Source organism: Bubalus bubalis, chromosome 10 (assembly GCF_019923935.1).
Source record: "Bubalus bubalis isolate 160015118507 breed Murrah chromosome 10, NDDB_SH_1, whole genome shotgun sequence".
Classification (NCBI taxonomy): Eukaryota; Metazoa; Chordata; class Mammalia; order Artiodactyla; family Bovidae; genus Bubalus; species Bubalus bubalis.
The window spans coordinates 66,203,631-66,220,676 of NC_059166.1; the positions used below are offsets into that span (position 1 = coordinate 66,203,631).

The following is a 17,046-nucleotide window of genomic DNA, read 5'->3' on the forward strand; positions in this document are numbered from 1 at the left end:
TTTCCTACTAAACACATGCACATACTATACTCACACACACAACATATATACACTATATAGTGTATCAGAAGTTAATAAATATTAATCAATCAGTAATTAAGCTGTTTCAGCTTAACTATTCAAAGAAATACCTAATTTAGTCTAAAATAAAAATATCAGAATTAGTGTTGCCCCCTACCCATCACACACCTTTTTTTTTTCTTTCAGGAAAAGCATTTGGATTTTGATACTCTAAATGTTTTTTGAAAATGTTGATAAATACAAGCTGTACTTGGATCTGGGTGACAGACATGCTTTCAACAAATGGAGTTTTTATTCGAGAATGGACTTTTTCCAAAAACCATTCAATCTCAGGCCTTTTGCTACAGGTAGGGTTCAAGGGAATGCACAAAAAAGAAGAAGGGCCCCAGTACCCAAGGGATATTGTAGTTTCTTTAAAATCAGGCTGCTCTTACTTCCTGTGAAGTTCATAAAGTCCTGCTCCCTTTGCTTAATCATCCAGAATGAAACCTGCTGAACAGATTCTCTTCTGCTTCCTTCCTGCTCCGACACTGCCTCCGGCCAGGCTTGTCAGGAATATTAAGGATGGCTTTGCTGGCCACAACTCTCTTCCAAACTACAGAGGAAAATTCCTTTTAATTCTGTGGAAAGGCTTCTCTCCTGCTTCAAATTCAACATGAAAATATGTTTCTGCTCCTGGCAGCGCCATCTGCTTGGTGGCAGAGGGCTCTGGGATACCCACGAGCACTATCTGTTGTTCCCGTGCCCTGGGAAATGAAGGCATTTCTAATGTCAGCAGTGGTGCCCTGGCTGGGTGGCACAAGAATGACCCGTTGCTGGGAGTGATGTCTCTTACTCTCTTGTTACCAAATTAAGTCATATGGACCCTGCTTGGGCTCTAGCCCAATGGGCAAGATGAGGACATAGTAATTAGATAAGCCTCCTTTGGCCAGGGCAAGGTAATAATGTGTGCCAATCTTGAACACCAGATGTTTTTCTACTTCAGGGCTTGCAGGGCAAAATCAACAAGACCTAGGAGTCCAGGGAGGTCTGAAAGGCTGCTTTGGGTGAGGAGAAGACTTGCTATCACTGCCACTAGACGGATGTCTCCTTCCTGCCTCAGTGCACCTGTCCCCTTTGCCATCTTATAGACGAACAGTCACAGGTGATGAAAGAGATGATAGAAAAATGTACATACAACTTTTAGACAAATCATTGGTCACGTAAGTAGGAATGATTTCATCTTCTGTGTGGGTTGGATGTAAAACACCTTTTTAATTTTAACCATTATTGTGAGCCAGCCTTGTGGAAGTGGGAGAGAGCCATCTGCTCCAGAAAGGTGATTATGAATAACACATAATGAAGCTCCCTTTGGCCAACACTGATTAGGGCAGAATTGCATGGTGATCATGACAGCTTGGAGATCAGGAAAGCTGAGTCTGCATAGAAAGTCTCCCCCTTACTACCACTGTAACCTCAGGTAATTATTTAATCTCTTTTATATCTTTGTCCCTTTATCTGCAAAATGAAGATACTCATATCTGCTTCACAGAGTTCTTTTGAGGATTAGATAAGAAAATGTATGTATAGCACTGTGCCTTGCACATAATACATGTTCAGTAGATGCTTGCTATCACAAGAACTTGGGCATAAGCAAGATTTATTACTGATTTAAGAGCTCATTTTTAAAAACATTCTTGAAACCTTTGTTATTTGCTATAAAACTTAATATAGACACAAATAATGTGAATATTTCTGTCTTATAATGTTACTCTGAGTTACTATGGGACTCTCCAACCCTACATTTCTTTCTTCTTTCCTAGTTCCAAGCTTCTGCATGTTTTACTAAATCCCACCAAACCATGACTACTTCACTTTGAGAAAGGGTCCATTTGCAATCCTACTCAGTGTCTCAAGGTTCTGATCTCTGAAAACTTGATTTTATACATCCCCTTTGCCAATTGTTTTCTTTTTTTAATTAATTGAATGGTTGACTGTGCTGGGTTTTCCTTGCTGCACATAGGCTTTCTCCAGTTGCAGTGAGCAGGGGCTATGCTTTATTTTCAGTGCACAGGCTTCTCATTGTGATGGCTTCTCTTGTGGAGTACAGGCTCTAGAGTTCTTGGGCTTCAGTCATTGTGGCCTGTAGGGCCAGATGCAGCTCGTGGACTCTAGAGCAATGGCTCAGTAGTTGTGGTGGATGGGCTTAGTTGCCCCACAGTCTGTGGAATCCTCCCAGTCCAGGGATCGGAACCAAGTGCCCTGCATTGGCAGGAGGATTCTTAACCACTAGACCACCAGGGAAGTCCCAATTATTTTCTAAGTAGATGCGGCTAATGGGTGACAAACCTGGGAAATTGGAGGACTAGGGGAGGGAAGACAGGTTACTTCTTTGCCATCTCCCTGGGCTTTGGGTTGCATTCCTAGCATAATTGGAGTCTCCATAATTCCATCTCTTTCTAGAAGTCATCTCTGTGGTCACAGTTTCCATTGGGCAGATTTCTGCCACAGCCCCAGTTCCCATCTGAACCCTGACTCCATGAGCAACTGCTCCTCTGTGGATTTGGCCTCTGTCTGGATGGTCTGTATTCAGACCTTCGATAGCATCACCTCCCTTGTCTCTGCAGCTCTAGAATAACTTTTGGCTCTGGCTATTGACACTAAACTCTGAGTATCCTCACCATTTCCTCAGTGTCTCTAGCTCCTACTCCTTTGTAACTAGTGTCCTATGTTAATAACCTCTATTGGACTACTTGGTGTGGTTTCTCCTCCTGACTAGACCTGACTGATTCAATCATGGTGATTCCACAGCTGTTTTCTAAGCAACTAACCTAGTGGAGAAATTTGATTTTTAGTTGAGCTTTGGATCTGAGAGGACATTTACAAAAATAGGTATTGGACTATGACTCATTTCTTTTTTTTTTTTAATGCAAGAAAGCTAAAAAATTCCTGCTCTAAACTTTGTGACTAACTGATTTTGTTAGCAAATAGCTATATAGTAGAGATTTTGTGCAAATAGCTATATAGTAGAGATTTTGTGCTGGAGACCTATAGGTAAAAAAGTACAGTGAAGTTCAACACATAGCTGCATGCCCACAGGAGGGAGAAAAGACTTTTATTTTCTTCATTCTTACTGTTCGTGCCATAGCTCCCGATATTTAGGAGTTTGAAGTAGAAATAGTTTCAAGTTTATCCTAAATAAAAGAGCTTAGAATTATGAACTAAACCTAAAATGTATGTATTAAGATTTTTGTATATTTTTATATAAGATTTATGTATATTTTTTCAATTTTTTAAACTCTTAATTGTATAGTGGAGTATAACTGATTAACAGGCTTCTCAGGTGGCACTAGTGGTAAAGAATTTGCCTGCCAGTGCAGGGAGTGTGGGTTTGATCCCTGGATTGGGAAGATCCCTTGGAGAAAGAAATGGAAACCCACTCCAGTATTCTTGCCTGGAAAATTCCATGGACAGAGGAACCTGATGGGCTACAGTCCATGGGGCTGCAAAGAACTGGACACAACTAAGTGACTGAGCACCATAGCTAATTAACAATGTTGTAATAGCTTCAGGTGGATAGCAAAGGGACTCAGCCATACATATACATGGAAAGATAGTTTATTTTTGCTCTGTCCTTCATTCATATAGTTCCTCTAGATCAAATAAAGAAAAGAAAGAATAAACAAAAGAAAATTCCTCCTAATCAAATATAAAAAAGATAACTAATAGTAGCAAGCAAATTTTCTGCTTACTTGCAGGGAATTTCATAAAATAATTCTGATATTTCGAACTTACTGCTTAAGTCAGTGCAAAAGAATCAAACTTATGACTTCCTTCACTTTACAGATCATTTGTAATTTGAGGGGAAAATAGCTACCCAAAGGAAAAAAGGAGGCTTGAATTCTAAAGTTTAGGAAAGTTGTATTAACTAAACATCTCAAATAAAACAAAACCAGACTCTCTTATGCAATCAGAGGGCCACATACACAAGCTTTCATCTTTGTGCACATGGGCTGCATTCAATAGGAAAGAGAATGTGGAACTCTCAAAGTGTCCTGAGACATATGTCTTTGTTTAATTTCTTGAATTGATTCTTTTCAGTTTCCCATACTTATTGGAAAAATATCACCATTCCATCAGGGTTATGGAACTTATCTAAAGTTGTGAAATATCTGCTCTGATGGCTTTATATGGCCACTATGTTAATGTAAATAAATAAATTTATTCAGTTGACATTTCAGGCAAATGTGCACTAAGGTAAGCTAAGAATTATCTTAGTTGGCACACCTGGTGCTTAGTAATTATTAAAAAATATCACTGTTTAGCAACAATAATGGAACTCTAATTTTTTTTAAAAGTTATTGAGGAAGGAAACATACACTAACGAGAGCATTTCTTAAAATTGTCTGTCAAAGTAACGCACCCATAAAAGTGAGTCAATTAGGGAAAAAATGTAGTGTTTTAATGACACAGAAAGAGTTTGTAAAGGAAACTGGATCCAGGACTTAGACAGCTTTTGATTCCATCATTATAAAAATGTAACATAGTAATGGAAACATATATTTAAAGACTGATGCAATTATAAAGGAAACTAGAAAGCATCATATGAGAAAAAGAAAATTAATGCAATGCTTATTTATTTATTCAAAGGACTATATTTAAAATCTGTTTTAGATTTAAAGAAAATTGAGCAGAAAATAACAGAGGATTCCCAGATAACCCCTTTTATCCTGAATGTCGTTTCCCTTAATTATTAACATTTTTCATTGGTGTGGGACATTTGTTACCACTGATAAGCTTATAGTCACACATTGTTATTAACTAAAATTTATAGTAACATCAGAGTTCACTGTTTGCATTATACATTCTGTGGGTTTTGGCAAATGTATAATGACACTTATTCGCTGTCACAGTATCATTCAGAATAGTTTCACTGCCCTGAAAATTCTCTGTGCTCTACTTGGTCATCCCATCTTCCCTTCTACAAGCCCCTGGCAACCACTGATCTTTATGTTGTCTCCGCAGTTTCACCTTTTCAAGAATGTCAGAGTTGAAATCATATAGCATGCAGACTTTTCAAATTGAATTATTTCACTTAACAACATGCATTTAAGGTTCCTTCACATCTTCCTATGGCTTGATAGCTCATTTATTTTTATTGCTGAATAATATCTTGTCATACAGATGTGCCATGAATTATTTATCCATTCATACTGAAAGACATTTGGTTGCTTCCAAGTCTTGGCAATTATGAACAATGCTGCTATAAACATTTATGTGCAGATTTTTGTCTGGACGTAAGTTTATAACTTATTTGGATATTTCTGGGATTTTTAACATTTATGACAAGTTTATGGAAAATATGCTATAAAATTTATGTTAGGTGATTTAAAAATATTAACTGAACTGACAAATTTATATAATATATACATGCAAATTTACCTAGAGAAGAATTTGAAGATCTGGATAGTATTATAATAACTAAAAATTGTATCAGTAACCAAAGATATTCCCACTAAGAAAATTCCAAGCACAGATTCTCTACCCATATGTTCTAGGAGTGTTCACAGAACAAATATTTCAATCTTAATTATACTATTCCAGGGTGCTAAAATTTTTTTATGAAGCTTGTGTAATTTCAATACCAACATGTAACAAAGATAGTAAGGAAACAAAACATTGGAAAATTTTATTTATGAATTTATGAAGCAAGGATACAAAAATCATAAATAATATGCTTACAAAGAGAATTTAGAACATATATAAAGCATAATAGTATAATCTACCATGACAAATTTGGGTTTATTTCTGGAAGATAAACTTGTATTAATGTTAAAATGTATCTTAATATAATTTGCCATACTACAAGATTAAAGAAGATCACAAAATTACCTCACCAATTGCAGAAAAAGCACTCAGTAAAATGTAATCTTCACTGATGTTGATGTTCTTGGCAAATTAGAACCAGAAGGGAATTACCTGAACTGACTCAAAATCAACAGTAAATTTTATATAGAGTAAGGAGAACAAACTGAAAGCTCTACTTCTGAGTTTGCAAAAAAAGACCAAGATTCTAAGTACTAACTTTTTATTCAATAGTTTATCAGAGTTTCTAGACAGTGTTATCACAAGAAAAAGAAATATGTTTAATGACTAAGAAGAACAAAAATATAAAAGCTTATTTGCAAATCATATAATTGTGTACAAGGAATGGCCATAGGTACCTACAAGTAAATTACTCAAAATTAAGAGGAAAGCAAAGTTGCCAAATGAAGTCTATATAGTAAAATTATTATTTTCCTATTCTGTGCTTAGTCGTTCTCTCTTGTCCGACTCTGCAACCCCATGGACTGTAGCCCGTCAGGCTTCTCTGTCCATGGGGATTCACCAGGCAAGAATACTGGAGTAGGTTGCTATACCCCCCTCCAGGGATTACATTCCTATACAACAGTAATAAATAGTAAGATTACAAACAAAACTGGCTTAAAACTTAACATTCAATAAACAAAGATTATGGCATCTGGTCCCATCACTTCATGGCAAATAGATGGGGAAACAATGAAAACAGTGACAGACTTTATTTTTTTGGCTTCTAAAATCACTGCAGATGGTGGTTGCAGCCATGAAATTAAAAGACGCTTGCTCCTTGGAAGAAAAGCTATAACCAAACTAGACAGCATATTAAAAAGCAGAGACATCACTATGCCAACAAAGGTCTGTCTAGTCAAAGCTATGGTTTTTCCAGTACTCATGTATGGATATGAGAGTTATACCACAAAGAAAGCTGAGCGCCAAAGAATTGATGCTTTTGAACTGTGGTGCTGGAGAAGACTCTTGAGAGTCTCTTGGACTGCAAGGAGATCCAACCAGCCCATCCTAAGGAAATCAGTCCTGAATATTCATTGGAAGGCTTGATACCGAAGCTGAAGCTCTAATCCTTTGGCTACCTGATGCGAAGAACTGACTCATTGGAAAAGACCCTGATGCTGGGAAAGATTGAAGGCAGGAGGAGAAAGGGATGGCAGAGTATGAGATGGTTGGATGGCATCACCGACTCAACGGCCATGAGTTTGAGCAAGTTCTGGGAGTTGGTGATGGACAGGGAAGCCTGGCGTTCTGCAGTCCATGGGGTCGCAAAGACTCAGATAATGCTGAGCAAGCAAACTGAACTGACAAACAAAAAATTTAAAGATATTATTTGTACTAGCACCAAGCATACAAATTATATAAAACATATTTAACACAATATGTTCAAGAACTCTATAAGGAGATTTAAAATATAAGTGAAAGATATTCAACAATACCTAAATAAGTAAAAAAATAAGTTACATTAATTATCTTTAAGTGATTATAGATTCAGTGCAATCCTAGTCAAAATCGTAGCATGGTTTTTCCATTAAAATTGACAAGCTAATTAAAAAATGTATATGTAAATTCAAGAGACCACACAGATACAGTCTTAAAAAGACTTGCTCTTCTGTATATTAAGACCTATTGCCTGGATATACATATATAAAAATATGGAATCACTGTGTTGTGCTGCTGCTGCTGCTGTTGCTAAGTCGCTTCAGTCATGTCTGACTCTGTGTGACCCGATAGACGGCAGCCCACCAGGCTCCGCTGTCCCTGGGATTCTCCAGGCAAGAACACTGGAGTGGGTTGCCATTTCCTTCTCCAATGCATGAAAGAGAAAAGTGAAAGTGAAGTCACTCAGTCGTGTCCGACTCTTAGCGACCCCATGGACTACAGCCCACCAGATTCCTCCATTCATGGGATTTTCCAGGCAAGAGTACTGGAGTGTGGTGCCATTGCACCAGGGACTAATTTAGTGTCATAGGTCAATTACACTTCTACAAACAAACAAGCAAAGAAACTCAAAGAAAAAGAAATAAGATTTGTGATTACTATAGGTGAGGGTGTAGGAAGAGGAGAAATTAGATTAAAAAAAAGATTTATTACAAATCTATATTAATTAAGACAATGTGGTATGGGTGTAGATAGACAGACTAATGAAAATGGAGAGCCCCAAAGTAGATGCACACACATATGTGTACGTATGACATGTATGACAGGGATGGCATGGGAGTTTAGTGGAGGATGAACAATATTTTCCATAAACTCTATTCAGGCCACATGTATTTATATGAACAACACATCAGAATCCTAATTTATATCATACACAAAATAAAGCCTGGGTGAAAGGCAAAATTATTAACCCATGAAAATATCTTCATGATGTCAGGGTACAGAATAATCTATATCTTTAACTTCATGTTGGTGTAGTAAAAAAGAGAAAAATATAATAGTAGACAGCCAACAATATTTATTGAATTGAACAGGCCATTTCTTTATGTGTTAAGATGTAGCCACTATTTTGTACACTTTAGTCTTCTTTCCTTGCGTGAATGTGTGCTAAGTCGCTTCAGTCATGTCTGACATTTGTGACCCTATGGGCTGTAGCCCTCCAAGCCTCCTCTGTCCATGGGATTCTCCAGGCAAGAATTGCCATTTCCTCCTCCAGCAGAATCTTCCTGGCCTAGGGATTGAAACTGTGTCTCTTATGTCTCCTGCATTGGCAGGCAGGTTCTTTACCATGAGCACTACCTAAAATACAAAACACGGGACTTCACTGGTGACACAGTGGTTAAGAATCCGCTTGCCAGTGCAGGGGACACGGGTTCCAGCCTTGGCCTGGGAAGATTCCACATGCTGTGGAGCAACTAAGCCCCTGCACTGCAGCTACGGAGCCTGAATGCTGCAACTGCTGAAGCCCACGAGGCTAGAGCCACGCTCTGCACCAAGAGGAGCCGCTGACATGTAATCCCGCACCCCACAACAGAGTAGTCCTTACTCATGGCAACTCGAGAAAACTCGAGCAAAGCAGTGAAGACCCCGTGTGCCGAAAATAAAATAAATACATAAATAACATTAAAAATTATTAAAACAAAACAATACAAAACACTTCAAATGTGAAACCGTATACCAGTGATATCTTTGTAGCATTTTACTATAAGATATACAAAATTTGCAAAAATGCCTTTTTATATGCATTGTGGTAAACTTATAGTCTTCAAATATCTAATAGACTTTTTTCTTTTTCCTGAGATATAATGGATTTGCAATTATAATTATATAATAATTATTATTTTTTTTTACCTTTGTTGGCAAAGTAATGTCTCTGCTTTTTATTTATTTATTTTTTAAATTTAAATTTATTTATTTTAATTGGAGGCTAATTACTTTACAATATTGTATTGGTTTTGTCATACATCAACATGAATCTGCTGATTACAATTATTACAATTATATAAACTTCAAGTGTTAAACAGTGATTCAAAGTTTTTAAAGGTTATACTCCATTTATAATTATTGTACAATACTGGCTACATTTCCAGTGTTATACAATATGTCCTTGTAACTTATTTATGTTATACCTAGCAGTCTGTACCTCTTAATCCCCTACCCCTATTTTGCCCTTCCTCTGTGAGTCTGTTTCTTTTTTGTTATATTCACTAGTTTTAGCTTTTAGATTTCATGTATAAGTGACATTGTATAGTATTTGTCTTTCTCTCTCTGCCTTGTTTCACTGAGCATAAACAAGTACCTAATAGACTTTAAACATTCTTTTCCATTTACATAATATAACTGTCTCTATTTTGTTATTCAAATAATATCACAAGGTTGACATCTTATTTCTAAAACGTGAAAAGAAAAATATATGAGAAGAAAGGGAAATAATAAAAATGAGATATATTTGTAGACCTCTGAGAATTGTTTTTCTAAGGAGTAAAACAAATGTGACTTACTTGTTTTAAAGACTATCTTTACTTCTAAAAAGCTACCAAAGCTAAAGTTATTTATTCCAATATAATGTTTTTTTTCTTCATAAAATATTGGGTTCTATAGCAAACATTTTAGCAAGAACAATTTTTATAATGTGTTCAGCTTAATATTGCAAAAGTTGCATTACTAAGAAACTGTGTTATCAAAAACAATTGTTTAACAGGGAAAAGAGAGTTAAGGGTTAGAAAGTTTCCATCTTGCAATAACAAAGTGAATTTTACTATAGGAGTTTCAACAATAATAGTGCTTTTTAAGTATGGACTGAATGTTTGTGTTCCCCTAAAGTGACTGTATTTGGATATAAGACCTTTAAAGAAAGTGAAAGGAAGTCGCTCAGTCGTGTCTGACTCTTTGCGACTCCATGGACTGTAGCCTATCAGGCTCCTCCGTCCATGGGATTTTCCAGGCAAGAGTGCTGGAGTGGATTGCCATTTCCTTCTCCAGGAAGACCTTTAAGGAGGTGATAAATATTCAGTGAGGTGATAAAGGTGGACCCCTAAACCAATAGGGCTGGTTCCCTTACAAAGAAGAGTAAAAGACACCAGAGTTCACTTGACCATGTGAAAGAACTGTGAGAAAATTAATTTCTGCTGTTTAAGGCACCCTGTCTATGGTATTTTGTTATGACAGCCTGCTGTGACTAATATAAGAGCTAAAAATGAATTGCTGTAAAACCTAAACATCTCTCACTAAATGTGGCATTTATGACTGCCAGTATTTGCTCCATGATAATGGCCATTTCTATCATCAGCAGCAATATGATTAGCATAGTTTCTTACAAACAATATTTATTTCATCCTTATTTATTATTATTTCATTAGTTTTTGCCATTTAACTAATCACTCCAAGACTTGGTGAATGAAAAATATATCCATTTATTTTGCTCATAATCTTTAGTTCTGGTTTTAGCTGGGATCCTTAAGAGTTGGCAGTTACCTGAGGGTCAGCAAGGCATATCTGTCTCTGGAAGTGGGTCTGTGACTAACATTAGCCTATAAGTTTCTCATATTGTTTTGCTTACTTTTATCCCAATCATTAAGCTCATGTTGGGAAAACTGTGGGAATATAATAAATACTTGTTGGACAGATGATATTAAGATGGTGACCCTGGACTGTGAATTGCCAAAAAACATGGAGATCCTTCAGAGAGCTGACCAGGGTCACTCTTCGGGGAAGGTGTTGCGACCACTGAGGAACAAATGGGAATTATGTAGAAGGTCTTTGCTAAGAGTTAATCCTTCAAGAAAAACCACCCTGGAGCTGCTGGTAGCAGAGCCAGAGATGCCCTGATGGAAGGTCTTGTTGACAGGAATTGCCTTAATAAAGGCAGGAACTCATTGTTGAAAATCTCCAGTTCATCCCTTGTTGTAGAACATGTATTATGTGTTCAGTCACTAGGTTGTGTCAGACTCTTTGTGACCCCATATACTGTATCCCACCAGGCTCCTCTGTTCATGGGATTTTCCAGGCAAGAATACTGGAGTAGGTTGTCATTCCTTTCTCCAGAGGATCTTCCTGACCCAGGAATCAAACCTGCATCTCCTGTGTCTCCTGCATTGTCAGGTGGATTCTTTACCACTGAGCCACCTAGGAAGCCCTAAACATGTGTTATCTCCTCACTAAGGAGAGAGTCATATTTTGCCCCTTATAGCAGCACACATGAATTTCTCGCACAATCTAGTCTGTTCTTAATACAGTTATCTTGAAGCTAGGTAAAATGAAAACATTTTGAATCAAAACTATTGTAAACACTATCAGGACAGTATTTGGGTGATATATATGAACTATGATCCAAAAGGATCATAACCAAAGTTTGCAAATTATTTTCTTATGCATTATTACAGTGGATGCTTTAAACATCCTTTGTGAGGTGGGTAAGTCAAGTGTTATTGTATTATGATTTCATAGGTATGTAAACAGGCTCAGAGGCTTAAGACCAATAATTAGTGAAACTAAGATTCAAAAAATATCTTAGGATTCCAGTCCAATTACTTTCCTCAAGGCAATGTTGCAATTCCAAAAGAAAAACTCAGTTGAAAAATAAAGGATGTTTCTCTTAGGTTTTGTTTCAAAGTCTAAGAAGTGTAGTTGTGGCCCATGGGGAGAAAGTATTTATGTGAAGATATTTGTGTAACTCAACAACAGTCTATTTGCTAACTTTCTTTAAAAGAGACTTTGAAGGCAGACACTTGAGCCATGCTTGCAGAACAATCCTTCAGAATTTCTTTTTTCACATTCAGCTTAACATCTATTTACAAAAAGGTTTAAGTTGAATTGATGAAATTGTAATATGAAATTTTGGCCTGTATTTTCCAAAACTTTTCTCAACTGAAATACATAATGATCTCTGAAAACCTTGCTTTAAACTTGCATTATTTTCTTAAGATCAAAGAAAAATTGGCATTATTCGTTGGCAAAAAAAAAAAAAAAAAATGAAGTGACATTCCAAGCATCAAAGATGTTTTAAGTGTTTTAAAAATACAATTACATTATTCATCTGTTTTCCCTTTAGAACCAATCAATGTACCATGCATACCAGCTATGGTAGGTACTGTGCCTTGGATGGGATGCTAAAATGTAGTCTCAGTTGAAATAAATTGAAGTTCATTCATTAGAGACTAAACACCACCAAGAGAGGAATCAGTTTCCTTTAATCTTTCACATAAAGAGGCACTCTTTAAATTCAAGTAAAGAATTTTGCATATTTATTATATTTTTGGGTGATGGAACTTACACATGTACAGGCTAAATGTCTTTCTTTACAAAGAAAGTGTGTAGTAAATATCTACTTCTGCTATTTCCTCTAACAAATGACTACTCTAGCAAGCCAAACTCTCTAATAGTACAACTCCTATCTTCTTTTCTCATCCTAATAGTTTTCTCTTACATTGATTTGATGCTTCTATAAATGCATAAATCTCGGCATTCAAATGAAACAGCAAGGAAACTCCTCTTGTCCATGTCCAGTGTAAATTCTCACCCTGCATATTGGGGGTCAGGTCACAAATTTCCCCTGGTTTGCTGGGACGTTCCTGGTTACAGTGATGAAAATTCTCACCCAAGAGATCCCTTAGGTCTGGGAAAAATAAATGGTTAGTAATTGAAGAGCTGTCAAACCTGGACTGTTGGTATTTTAGAGGGCTGATCTTAGCAGACTTTTTAATTTACTTTTTAACTTGTATGTAGTGTCAAATTTTCCAAGGAGTTGAAAGTGTGCACATGGGTGTGCGCACGCACACACACAAACACACACACATCCCTTTTATCCAGATTAGTAATTGTTTAATTAAACTTTCTATATCATCTATCACCCATCTACCTGCATTTTAGAATAGAAAGGAGATATGCCCCTTTACCGGAGAAGGCGATGGCACCCCACTCCAGTACTCTTGCCTGGAAAATCCCATGGATGGAGGAGCCTGGTAGGCTGCAGTCCATGGGGTCGCTAAGAGCCGAACACGACTGAGTGACTTCACTTTCACTTTTCACTTTCATGCATTGGAGAAGGAAATGGCAACCCACTCCAGTGTTCTTGCCTGGAGAATCCCAGGGACGGGGGAGCCTGGTGGGCTGCTGTCTATGGGGTCGCACAGAGTCGGACACGACTGAAGCGACTTAGCAGCAGCAGCAGCAGCATACCCCTTTACCTCTAAAAATTCAGTGGTTATTTCCTAAGAATGAGTACAGTCTCTTTTACAACCACAGTATATTCAGTATATTTGTTAAAATTCTAAAATTTGGCATTTATGCATACTCTAATTCATAGTACATATTCAAATTTCATTGAATGTTCCATGATATCCTTTACAGATTTTCTTACTCTAAAATCTAATCCAAATTAAATGAATTTCATTTAATTATTATGTCCTGTTAGTTTTTTATGTCCTTTTAGTCTTCTTTAGTTTACAGTTTTACATTTTTTCCCTGTTTTTCTCATCCTTGAGATTTTTGAAAAGTATAAGTAGGTCTTTTATTGTGTAGAACGTTCCTTAATTTGGGTTTGTCTAGTTTCCTCATGATTAGATTCAGGTTATAAAGTATTTAGGAAGGAATATCACTGAAGTGATGCTGTGTCTTTCTCAGTGTATTGTATCAGAAGCTACATAATGGTAGTTTATTCCAGTATTGCTGAGGTGGGGAAATGCTTTAGATTTTAATCCTCTAGTTTTAGTAGCTAAGGGATTTTCTAATGCCAGTATTCCATCCATATTAGTTAGTTACCTTTCTATTGTCATTCTGTTGTAAGGAGGGGTTTACCACTTGTGTTTTAATTTATACGAGGGACTCAGTGCTGTATGAAATTTATCATTATGATTGTCCTATTTGTGTGTGTGTGTGTTAGTTGCTCAGTCGTGTCTGATTTTTTGCCAACCCATATAGCTCACCAGGCTCCTCTGCCCATGCAATTTTCCAGGCAAGAATACTGGAGTGGGTTGTCATTCCCTTCTCCAGGGGATCTTCCCAATCCAGGGATTGAACCCAGGTCTCCTGCATTGGAGGCAGATTCTTTACCGTCTGTGCCACCAGGGAAACCCTATGAACCGCAGGGATTGAGCCACAGGGATTGAGCCACAGGGATTGTCCTATGGTCTAGCTTTATTATTTGATGTACCAGTAGCCCTATGGGGTAACATTTTCTGAAATATGCAGTGATCTCAGGTCCCTGAGTCTTCTGAAAACAGAAGAAAAATTCATCTGCTGCTGCTGCTAAGTCACTTCAGTCGTGTCCGACTCTGTGTGACCCCATAGATGGCAGCCCACCAGACTCCTCCGTCCCTGGGATTCTCCAGGCAAGAACACTGGAGTGGGTTGCCATTTCCTTCTCCAATGCATGAAAGTGAAAAGTGAAAGTGAAGTCGCTCATTCGTGTCCGACCCTCAGCGACCCCATGGACTGCAGCCCTCTAGGCTCCTCTGTCCATGGGATTTTCCAGGCAAGTGTACTGGAGTTGGGTGCCTTGCCTTCTCCAGCAAAATTCATCTACTTCTTACCTTTTGCAAAAATAAGAGGAATAAGTGTATGATCAGAAAACACTTTTGAAAACTTCAGAGAAGAGACACAATGTACATTCCACAGGAAAATTCTTCCACAGCTCATCAGACAAGCGCATTGCATGTCTCCTACACTCAGCATGTCTTACCAGATGCTGCTTCATACAAAACTGCAGAGTTAAGAGTCCTTGGGAGAGTATAGCTTCTACATCACCTGCCTGCAAGTGTTCTTCTTATTATTTCAAATGTTAATTGCATAGTTTTAAAGAAACGTTAACTGAATAGCTTGTGAGACTCAAAGAGCAAAACATAGCTAGTAACACACAGGTTATATATTTAAGATTCCTTTTTTTTTTTAATTTGTGATTCCTTTTTTTGTGTCATAGTTGATCAGGAGAGAGGCTTATACAGATAAGTCAGTTTGAAGACAATCAGTACTCATTTTGTGAATAAAAGAGTGGTTTTTCAGAATTGGTAAATTGATAGGCATTTATGATTTACTTCATTTTCCAGTGTGTTCTTAGTTGATAGGTTTTATATCCACAGACATGCTTAATTCAGGAAGCAGGAGTGAACTGTAACGACTAAGTGACTTGGGCTGAAAAGCCCTTCACTTGGTTGATGTTATGGGTATTTCACCTGTAGGTTGAAATAGAATAAGCTCATGACTCCTGAGTCCTAAAACTTGGGTCATTTCCTTGTATATGGGCATTTACAAGTAGGCATGAGGTGAAAAGTAATACTTTTAGTAAGAATACTGAGAACAGCTAATTACACTTAGCTGTAATATCTGGAAAACTCTACAGTTTGCTTGACTTATCTTTGGCTCTGTCTCGGACTACTACACATCCTGGTGCTACTCAGTTAACAGATACTGCAGTTTTAACTCCTCAATGCAGTAAAATGAAACCATTTTAAACATCATGACTTATTTTCTTAAGAGACCTGAGGTATTTAAATAAATCCCTTTTCTACACTAAGATAGAAAACGGGATTCATTTCTTCATCAGTAAAATAAAGACCGAGTACATTATTAAACTAGATGAGCTCTCTGTTTGCTTTCAGCTCAAAAAACACTATATTTGTAATTATGAAGTGCTTAATCATAAGCTTTTATACTTAGCACATTAGGCTTAAACTAAATTGAGGACAATCCTCTGTCTATCTAGAGACACTTTATAATAGGGATTTACGGTACAATCATCTGTATGACTTACACAGTTAAAATCTCAGACGGTAAAGCGTCTGCCTGCAATGTGGGAGATCCGGGTTCGATTCCTGGGTTGGGAAGATCCCCTGGAGAAGGAAATGGCAATCCACTCCAGCACTCTTGCCTGGAAAATCCCACGGACGGAGGAGCCTGATACCCTACAGTCCATGGGTTCGCAAAGAGTCGGACACGACTGAGCGACTTCTCTTTCACTTTCTTAGGACTTGGAATTTCATTACCATTCCTAGTAGTTTATAGTTACTGTATCTTCACTTTAAAGACATTGTTGGTCATTTTTAAGAATCATCTGAAGATGACTCTGGTTAGGAATGAAAACCCCAGTGTATTGTTCCTATAGGAAAACGCCATCTGCTAAGAGTGATTCCCTTTACGATCTTTAAGATGTAGATTCAAACCTTTTTTTTTTTTTTTTTTTAACAACCTGCTTTAGCTCCAGATTGGCCGTGTTCTGTCCCATGGCCAATGGGCAGGAATAGAAGTGGAGGCTGTGCCTCCGCTGACCTTGAGATGACCTCACACTGATCTTGCGTCCAGCCAAATGTGCTGGCTCTGCAACCTCAGACTGCTCCAGGGTCCTGCAGCCTGGTCTATCCATCAGCTGGGAAAAGGGCGGTAAAGAAGGTAGACACCTGAGGACTTGGTGGTACTGTAAAAGCCTGAACCATGGAGGACCAGTAAATGGCAACACGCACAAGTGGAGCGTAGGTATGTATTTTAGAAAGTGATCCACTCTGAAACTTGGGGGCTTCTGACAGATTTCTCTGTGAAGCATCTGTAAATATAATCTCTTAACGTTAAAAAAATGCACTGTGGGGTGACTCTGGCACTGTATACATCCTCTTGTGTGTGTGTGTAAGAGTGAGTGTGTGCATGCTCAGTCACTAACTTGTGTCCAACTTCTTGGGACCCCATGGATTGTTGCCTGCCAGGCTCCTCTGTCCATGGGATTCTCCAGGCAAGAATACTGGAGTGGGTTGCTAT

At 37.7% G+C, this 17,046-nt stretch overlaps 1 pseudogene; it reads right to left on the reverse strand.

Annotated features, from left to right (window-relative positions):
* Positions 1 to 494: 494 nt before the first annotated feature.
* LOC112587294 overlaps positions 495 to 17,046 on the reverse strand; it is a 156,882-nt pseudogene continuing 140,330 nt past the window's right edge.